Source organism: Lytechinus pictus, unplaced genomic scaffold (genome assembly GCF_037042905.1).
Source record: "Lytechinus pictus isolate F3 Inbred unplaced genomic scaffold, Lp3.0 scaffold_20, whole genome shotgun sequence".
In the NCBI taxonomy this organism is placed as follows: Eukaryota; Metazoa; Echinodermata; class Echinoidea; order Temnopleuroida; family Toxopneustidae; genus Lytechinus; species Lytechinus pictus.
The window spans coordinates 2,152,057-2,161,263 of record NW_026974141.1 but is presented as its reverse complement, the minus strand read 5'-3'; positions in this window follow the sequence as shown (position 1 = coordinate 2,161,263).

The window sequence follows — 9,207 nt, the reverse complement described above, 5'->3', positions numbered from 1 at the left end:
ATTTTTCTGTTATTTCTTTCCTTGAACACTTCTCTATAATGTACTCCTCTGAGCAAGTAGGACACATTTGAGTTCCCAAACTGTTCGGTTCTTATGCAATTTGAATATCTTATAATTTTCGGTTTCTGGCTTACATAAAGAAAAAAGATAATTTTTCTCTGAAGCCCATGCTATATGCAGCTTATCATTCGTGAAAATGCGATGATCATAATGATTTTGATTATGAAAACGATTATGGTGATTTCGTTTTCAGATTGTACATTTCTTCATTATATTTTTTAAAAATAAAATGGGCTGTTTCAGTTGTCATATATTTAGACCCATTCTCTAGTAGGTCCATGCTCCATCTCACCAAAATCCTCTTTCGCCTTCACCTGTCTTTCCCCCGAATCCCCAATTTAACATATAAATGTATTTTTTTCTCCGTCCTCTCTTTATTCCTTTCTAATTCCTTTCTAATCATTATTTTCAATATTTTTATTTCATTCCTAAAGTCATTTCAAACCATTCCTTATGAGAATGAATATTCAATACAGAAGTATTTACAAGCGAGTCGATCCGGGCTGATTTTCCTTTGGTTTGTTTCCACCATTAATATATACCACCTGGGACCGGTATCACAGAGCTTAAAGGGGAAGTTCACCCTGAAGAAAAGTTTGTTGTAAAAATAGCAGAAAAAAAATGATAAAAAATATTGGGGTGAAGGTTTGAAGAGAATCCATTAAAGATTGAGAAAGTTATTAAGATTTAAAGTTTTGGATTTGTGATGTCATAAATGAGCAGCTGCCCCAAATGTTATGTAATATAAAATGCATAAATTTCAAAATTTTAATTGTTCGTGATGACTTATTTTTGTTTTCTTTTAAGAAACGGATGTGAAATGATTTGTCTAGTGATATACTGAAGCTACAATAAAAACCGTTTTCAATTTTCTTGGAAAATGACATTTTCATTGAGTTTTTTACCATAAGATATGTAGGAAAACTGCTCGCATATGACGTCACAAATCAAGTAATTAAAATTCTAATAACTTTTGTATTCTTTGATATGGATTTTTCTCACTAAACCTTTGGCATTATTTTTTTCTGCTATTTTTACAAAAAGCTTTTTGTAAGGGTGAATTTCCCCTTTAACAATCATCGTATAACATTTTTTAACGATTGATTGCATTGATTACAAGTTACATTGAACTTTAAAATTCATGCATACGATTAATTGCTAACCTTTGTGTTACCCTGGTCTTTTGGTTTCCAGACACGGGACCACCAACTCGTGTTGTTTGTTTTTTGAGCAGGTTTTGGTCATGCGCCCTCAGGCGGTACAAGTCGCGTTTCGGAAACCAAACCAGTGGGAGGGGGTGCTAATCGGCATTTGAAATCAAATATCCACGGGGAAGAAAATTCCTCATAAGAACTAAACTAAACTGGGAATGAATTAATTAAGGCCCTTATTTTCATGACCACGGTATTACTTTATTTGTTAAGCGACCAAATTTTAATATTTTGAAAATCTCAAAAGTTGTATTTTAAACAAACAACGAGAGGGGAAATTTATTTGTGTCAGAGGCGGCGCCACCGTAGTATTTTAATAGGAGAGGGGCATTAAGACTTTAAATGGGACGGATTTTTCTTTCTTAAATGAATATGATCCAGCTCTCCTTTTCAATGTTTTTTTAATCGATTCAATATCTTTTATATAATTATCTTCCCCTTTCCTTTCTTCTTTTCTTATCACGTGAAAATCGTAGGGGAGGGGGAGGGGGCGGTGCCAATAAAAGGTCTCCAGGAATCTGAATAGGATAAAGATAAAATTAATCGACGGTAGTAAAGGAAGAATATAGGAATGTGCAAACCGGAATGCAAACCAACGAGCTCTTGCTTTAGGCCCTTCTTTATAGGTCGATCCATCCACTTTAAATATAATGCTTAAGATTGTATTTCTCTTTTTCGTCTACACTTTGTAATAATTTTTATACTATTTCAGGATGAGTTATACTTATATGCTTGTATTTTGATTAATTTGTGGAAAATAAATGATTCATTTATTTTCAACAAATTAATCACAATTTTTTTTAATGAAAATGTTGACCGAGGCACTGATTTTTTTCTTGTTGAGTGCGTTAAGGGGTGGGGGGGGGGGGGGATTTGATACCCGGATGATCCATCCCCGAAAGTTTATATTGAGTTGTTTGTATTCAATTAATGGAGCGAAACAACCGAACATGAAAGGTTGATTTTCCATGTATGAAACCTAACTGGCAATTTAAATCCATAACGCCCTTTGAAAAATGAATACCATTTTTTCAAGCGACCAAGCAAAAGAAAATGGTGTCATCATTACTACTTTTAAATCAAACGTGACAAAGAACATAATTTCTCCAAGACTTTGTAAACATGGATAGGGTGAGGCAGGAGTGGTATACCAGGGTATTTTGGTGGGGGATAGAAGGGGGGGGGGGGCAACCTGGCATCATTTTATAGGGCTATGAGTAATAAAGACTTACAAGCATACTTGAAAAGTCACTGGGGGCTGCCTCTGCCCCCAGCCCCCAGGAGCCCCGCCTCTCAATCTTGGCGTGGGGGGGGGGGGGGTAACAACGGTGTAAGTTGTTGCACAATAATTTGCATCATTCATTGCATTTTGTAAAATGAGTTGAATTAAAACTTTCTCTTGTTTTCAAGCACTGTTTGGGTTAAATGATAAGCTGTTTATGTTTCACCAACAAGAATAACACAGCTACTGCTGCGTGATGCCTGCCTGTGAAAAAATCATAGGCAGACCGGGTGGGACTTTTTTTTTTTTTTTGGGGGGGGGGGGTATGTTGCCCGGAGTAAGCATTGACAATACGACGCCCCCTGAATGCGTGAACCAAAGTTTATTATGACCAAGAGGGCGAAGCGACCAAGATGTGGAGTGAGATTTAAGAAATCCTTGAGAAATTACATACTCATATTTTTTTTATTAGTAGCGGTAACATTAATGATTGATAATTTAAAATGCTGTAGGCCCTTCTTCGTGCGAAAAGGCGAAGCGACCAGATTCCAGAAATTTCTGTAATTTTAAATCCTAAAGAGTTTCTTTTCTTTTACTGAGGGAAATAGTATATATTTACTCTTCTATACCTTGTGTATTAAAATATTCTTATTTTCCTTAATGTCGCCGCCCTTTTCTTTGTCTACTTTGCGTTTTCTACCCCCTTCAAACTGCAACCACCAGAGGTTAAATTTCTTTCAAATTAATGCTAAAAGGGCATTTTACCCTAAAGAAAAGTTTGTTGCAAAAATACACACACAAAAAAATAATAAAAAGAAAAATTGGTGAAGGTTTGAGGATAATGAATCAAAGATTAAGAAATTTATTAGACTTGAAGTTTTTGATTTGTGACGTCATATACGAGCAACTGCTCCAAATGCTATATGTAATATAAAATGCATATATTACATTTTTTATTTATGGTTCTTGATGACCGTTGTTTTCATTCAGGAGCGGGTATGAAATGATTTGTCTGTTGATATACTGAAAGTACAATAAGAGACATTTTCATTCATTTGAGAAAATGAAATTTTATTTATTTTCAACTGCAAGACATAGGCCCTATGGAGAATCTGCTCACATAATACGACGTCACAAATCAAAAAAATGAAATGGTGATACATTTTCATATCGCTGATGGATTTTACTTAAACTTTCACCATTATTTTATTTATTTATATATAAAAAATCTTTCATTTTTTGTTGCTATTTGTCATGATGAACTTCCCCTTTAACTTTTTTCAGTGCTGCAAACTCTGTATCACGACCATTCCGATAAAAGGGTAACCTATACAGCGGTTCTATTCAGCGATTCTGAGAGGATATTATACAAGGAGGAAAAACGACCACAATTTACAACAAAATATCTTGCCCTATAAAGCCTATGACAGTATGAGGACTGTGCATCTACCTTCTTCTTCTTCTTCTGTCGATTTTGAGTGGCGATTACTCATATTTGACTATTGTCGCCATTAACGTTATCTTTAAAAAATCTCACTTCTCACATAATGACATTATTACCAATATATTCATGTTTTTTTTATCTTATGTATCCTTTCAATATAAAAAAGAAATTAATTTTACAATGAAACTAATTGTTGTAATTATTAATTCTTTTTGTCTAAATTGGCATTAAAAATTCACCCCCCAAAAAGAACCACTATCTTCAGCCCAGTTCCAACTAGTTGTACTGCCCTAGCCTTTTAAAGGGGAATCCAGCCTTGGCCATAAAATGTTGTGTTGGGAAGGAGAAAAATAAATTAAACAGAATGGTGAAAGTTTGAAAGAAATCGGACAAGCAATAAGAAAGTTATGGCTGCTTTAAAATTGAGATCACTAATACTATGTAGATTTCAAATTGGCAACTGGGTAAGTAAATTATGACAAGGGGCAAGGACAACTTTCCCATAGGCCAAGTACTTTATTATCAGGGATTTGTGGTTTTCTCCTAAGAACCCAATCCCCTGGGGCAGTAATCTAAATATAACCCAGGTAGTATATTGTTTTATGTCCTAATGAAAGAAAAATATAATTTGAAATAAAACTTTTGGGGAAAATGACATTTTAGCCATAATATGTATTGGAGTACATGGAAGAGTAGTCCTTGCCTTACATCACTATGACATCCCATATGCGGCCAATTTGAAGTCTCCATGGGTATAGTGATTACCAATATTTACAACTTTTAAAAATTCATAACTTTCTTGTTGTTTGTCCAATATTGTTCAAACTTTCACCTATCAACTTGTCTGATTTTTCTTTTCCTTATAAAAACAAGTTTTTATTTGGGTTGGATTCCCCTTTAAGATGCAATCACACCAGTCAGCACGGTACATTGTGCCGATTTTTCGGACATGCCTAGGTCACCCATGCAAATGAAGGGGCGGGGGGGGGGGGGGTCCTCGCAAGGGCGGAAATCTCTCCCCAAAGGTAGGGGGGCAGGGGCTGGAAAATTTGACAAGCAAAAAAAAAAAGAAAGGTTATTACCCCAAATGTCGGGTCATTTCGACCAAAATAAATTTGACAAGCAAAACAAAAAAAGGTTGTCACCCACCCAAAAAGTAAGGTCATCCCGTCCAAAATACATGTTTTGTTTCGATTTTGAATGATGTATTTCTTTCCATCATAAAAGACCAAAAATAGTAGGGAGACATTTGATATTGTGTTCCCCTACTATTTTGGGTAGAGGGACGCGTCCCCCCTGTCTCCCCTGTGATTTCTGCCCATGGGTCCTCGAAATAAACTATTTTCACCAGAATGAGTAACAGATGGGGCTCCCAGTCGAAACATGAAAGTATAGGAATGAATTTGTACATTCGTTTATATTACAACAATAATTCAATCTTAACCCCTCCGCCAAATTATATGTCACCAAATTTATAAATCAACTTTCCAAAAGTTCCTGACCGCAATTACACAAAAACAACTGCAGATCGTGTCCGCGATGGAAAGTATTTATATCATTGCAATAAAGTCGAGATCAAAATGCAATTCTGGCTGTAGTAAACCATGGAGCGATCGCCTCCCACGTCGAACGGGGAAGTTGCTGGGTATATGTCCGTAGCCAAAGGGTACAGGTGTTCTGCTAGCATCAAAGAAAGCGACCGAGAACCTGTTAGCGAGAGGAAATATTTTGTACGCTACAGTGTAATTCTCGATTTGATATGAAACATTTTCAAACCTTCCTCGAGTTTCAGAGAAAAGGAGAAGAAGAACAAAATAATGAATAAAAAATTTATTCAGTAATCAGCCATCTTTGTGGATTGATAATTTTAGATGATTTTATTTCTCAAGGGGGAAGGGGAGGAGGTCATCATTTTTAAAGAAAAAAAAATTGACTGGGGCAGAGCGGGGAGGGGGAGGGGCAGAGGCGTTGATAAATTATTGGTTAGGGTGAATGACTGGGCGATCGTCCTTGTAATTTGTTAAGTGGTGAAAAAGGGAGACTAAAAAGAGAAAAGAATAAAGATTATAAAAAATGGTTTAGTTGTTTGTGACCACACATTACAACAGCAAAATAAGGTCTAGACCTATTTAGTATAGAAATGCATAAAGCCACGAAAACCATTTAAATAAATAGCGCAAGAAAGGTGAAATTTCATTAGATTGTTAAAAAGCACCTTCGATAAAAATAAAGTTGATTTTGACAGACTGACAATGCTGAATAAAACTCATATATATGTTGTTAAAATTAGAATAGTATTAATTATTTCGGATGTCTTTAAATAATTTGTGAAAGAAAATATTGAACTAGCTAAGTTCTTTAAAAAGCTGCTGATCTCAATTCTATCATGACTACATCAGCCAATCGTTCAATGGTGGATCCAGGTACGGGCACATACGGCCAGTGCCCCCTCCCCTTTGAGAAGCACAACAAATATTTTTAGGGGGGGGGGGGGGTTATGTCATGCATGAGCAAGCGAGGACCGTTTTTTATTTCTCACTTTTTTATGCCTGTCAAATTTTTTCCTGGAACAAAACGACGTCGATTTAGTTGTAAACAACCCCTTCGGAAATCCTGGATCCGCCCCTGCCCTGCAATTGTTAATCAGCTCACAAAGGAAGAATGGCATGTAGCTTTGCCATTGCTGACCACCTGTTAACAGTTTTAACATAAAAGATGCAGTGTCAGGCATGCATCACCAGTGAAGAAAAGCATTCTGAAATGCTTTGTGTGAAAGCATGGAATTCTGTTCACGCAGGATCTACAATTTTAACAAGCTGAGATATTTACACGTTTATATTTTTGCCAAAGCCGCTAGAAAATGATTTTTAACTGTTGCGTCACGTGGAAATTGGGAGATCTGGCATTTCTTTTGTTTTTATGAAAATGTATATTTTTTTTAACAAAACCTGACGAGTTTACTCATTGAATATTCAGCAGTGGACTAATTCATAAGGGTCTGCAACAAAACTTCTTTCACTGATCTAGAAATTAAATTTAAAATGCATCAGTATGGGGGCGGGGCAGCTTAAATCACAACCTTACAGTTAAGTGTTCTTTGAGCGAATCATAGATACTACGTTTTCATTTGGAAAACACATTTACTCGAGATTACGCATTTCGACGATGCGAAAAAAAAATCCAGAGAACTGAATGTGTCAATGAAAGAGCTAGGGTTGCTGGATATATATTATAGAGTAGTTTCAAGCACCCGCCCGAAACGAATGAATCTCTCCCCCGGGTTTTGTTTCCGAAAATGAAGTCACTCAATCGGTCAGCTTGCCCCTTTTCAACATACCCTTGCACTACCCCTGATGCTACCGCATGCCTGACATTGCAACGCAATTGTTTACTCTATTCAGCTCTATTGTAAACAGGTGTTCAGCTCTGGCATGTCTGGTAAGCCCATGTTCTTTTCTTGCGCATGATCATTGGCAGACAAAAGCAGGAATGTGCCTTGAACTTTTCAGGATGTGGAGTTTTCAAATCAAAATGACCACAATTCATAATTAAGGTTTCATATTTGTTGGGGCTCTCATTCAGAATATGAAAAAGTGTCATTATTGCGTTAGAATATAGGGTCATTATTCATAAAGGTCGCTAATGGGTTTTATATCCACCCCCTTGGTCTACAAGAAGTTGACTTTTAAGGTTTTCTATTTGTTCTATGACATTTGCTCCGGCGACAATTGCTCCTCTGTGAATTCCACATACTAATGGAATCGCCAACTTCAACTCAAACCTAACATAAAACCCTATTGCAACCCTATATCATAGCCCGGAGCGATTGTAGCAAGAGCAAATGACGTGTCACCTTTCTAATATCACGCAAACTAAACAGATTTGGTCTACTATGAATTTGGTCTACTTATCACTTGGTCTATTTGTCATTTTGACTAATACCCTGATGCAACCTATCATGTCTATTATGTTTCACTTTGTCAGAATGAAAATTTGGTTTAAGTTCAGCTCCACTAATGAAAAACAAACAAACAATCGTTTGACTTCTTTTACAAGTCATCAATACCCTTTTTAATACATAGGAACGATTCCTTGCCCGCTTGAAATGAAAAAAAGGAGACATATCAGATTTTATATAATATGCAAAGAAAGGCAAAACCTATTACACATCAGTTTAAACAGTTAGCATTTTACTTAATACTGGTTTTCATTTGATAAAAATCACATGAACTTTGTTTTTTTCCTCTGGTCTGATGAAAATCTTTTGAAATATTTCAAAATTTTGCTTGTTTAATTTAAAGGTCAATTCCATCCTAGAAAAATGTTAATTTTAATCAATAAAGAAAAATCAAGCAAGCATATTCGCTGAAAATTTCATCAAAATCAGATGTAAAGTAAGAAAGTTATGATATTTTAAAGTTTTGCTTATTACCCCCCAGTTATATGCACAACTCAGTGATATGCAAATAAGAGAGTTGATGATGTCTCTCACTCACGATTTCTTTTGTTTTTATTGTCTGAACAGGGCACCGTCTTACAAAGAGTTACGATTGATCCAATCAACCACAACTATGGAAAGCCAGCAACGTTATCATCTAAAATACATGTTTCTTCAACATATTCTCTAGATATGATGTCCAATCATAAATTTACGTTTACTTGAAAATTCAATGTGCTTGTCTTTTTTTTTACAAAGAACATTGTGCAAATTTCCGGAGGAAAAAAATGTGACATTGATGGGTTTTCATATACTTGATGTTGATTGGATCAATCGCAACTTTTTGTAAGACGGGAGCCTGTTGTGATCATTATATGATTGTTGTTACACGCAGTTGAATAGCACAATGAGGCAGATAATATGAGGGGCACGATGCGGCGGACGAGGCACACTTCCTAAAAAGTCGTGAGCAAGCGAAAATTTCGGCCCTTTTAAAATGATGAAAGTATAATTTTGTGATAGATCTTGACATAATAAAAAAATGACTATTTCACCCCTTTTCCCCTGGTAAACTCATTATTATAAATTATTTAAAAAATGCTATTGAAATAATTTCATGCCACCTATTCAATTGTCTTAGAAATAGTAGTAAAAAAAATTGTGTGTAATACTAAAATGTAAAATGCTTTTGGACGTTTTCATGTACTAATTCCTTATCCATCAGTTCATTTAACATTAATTCAAGGCATATCATAATACTTATATAGTTCTTTTAAGAAAAAACATTATAGGCCTATGCCTAATGCAATCAATTTTAAGAATACTAATTTTA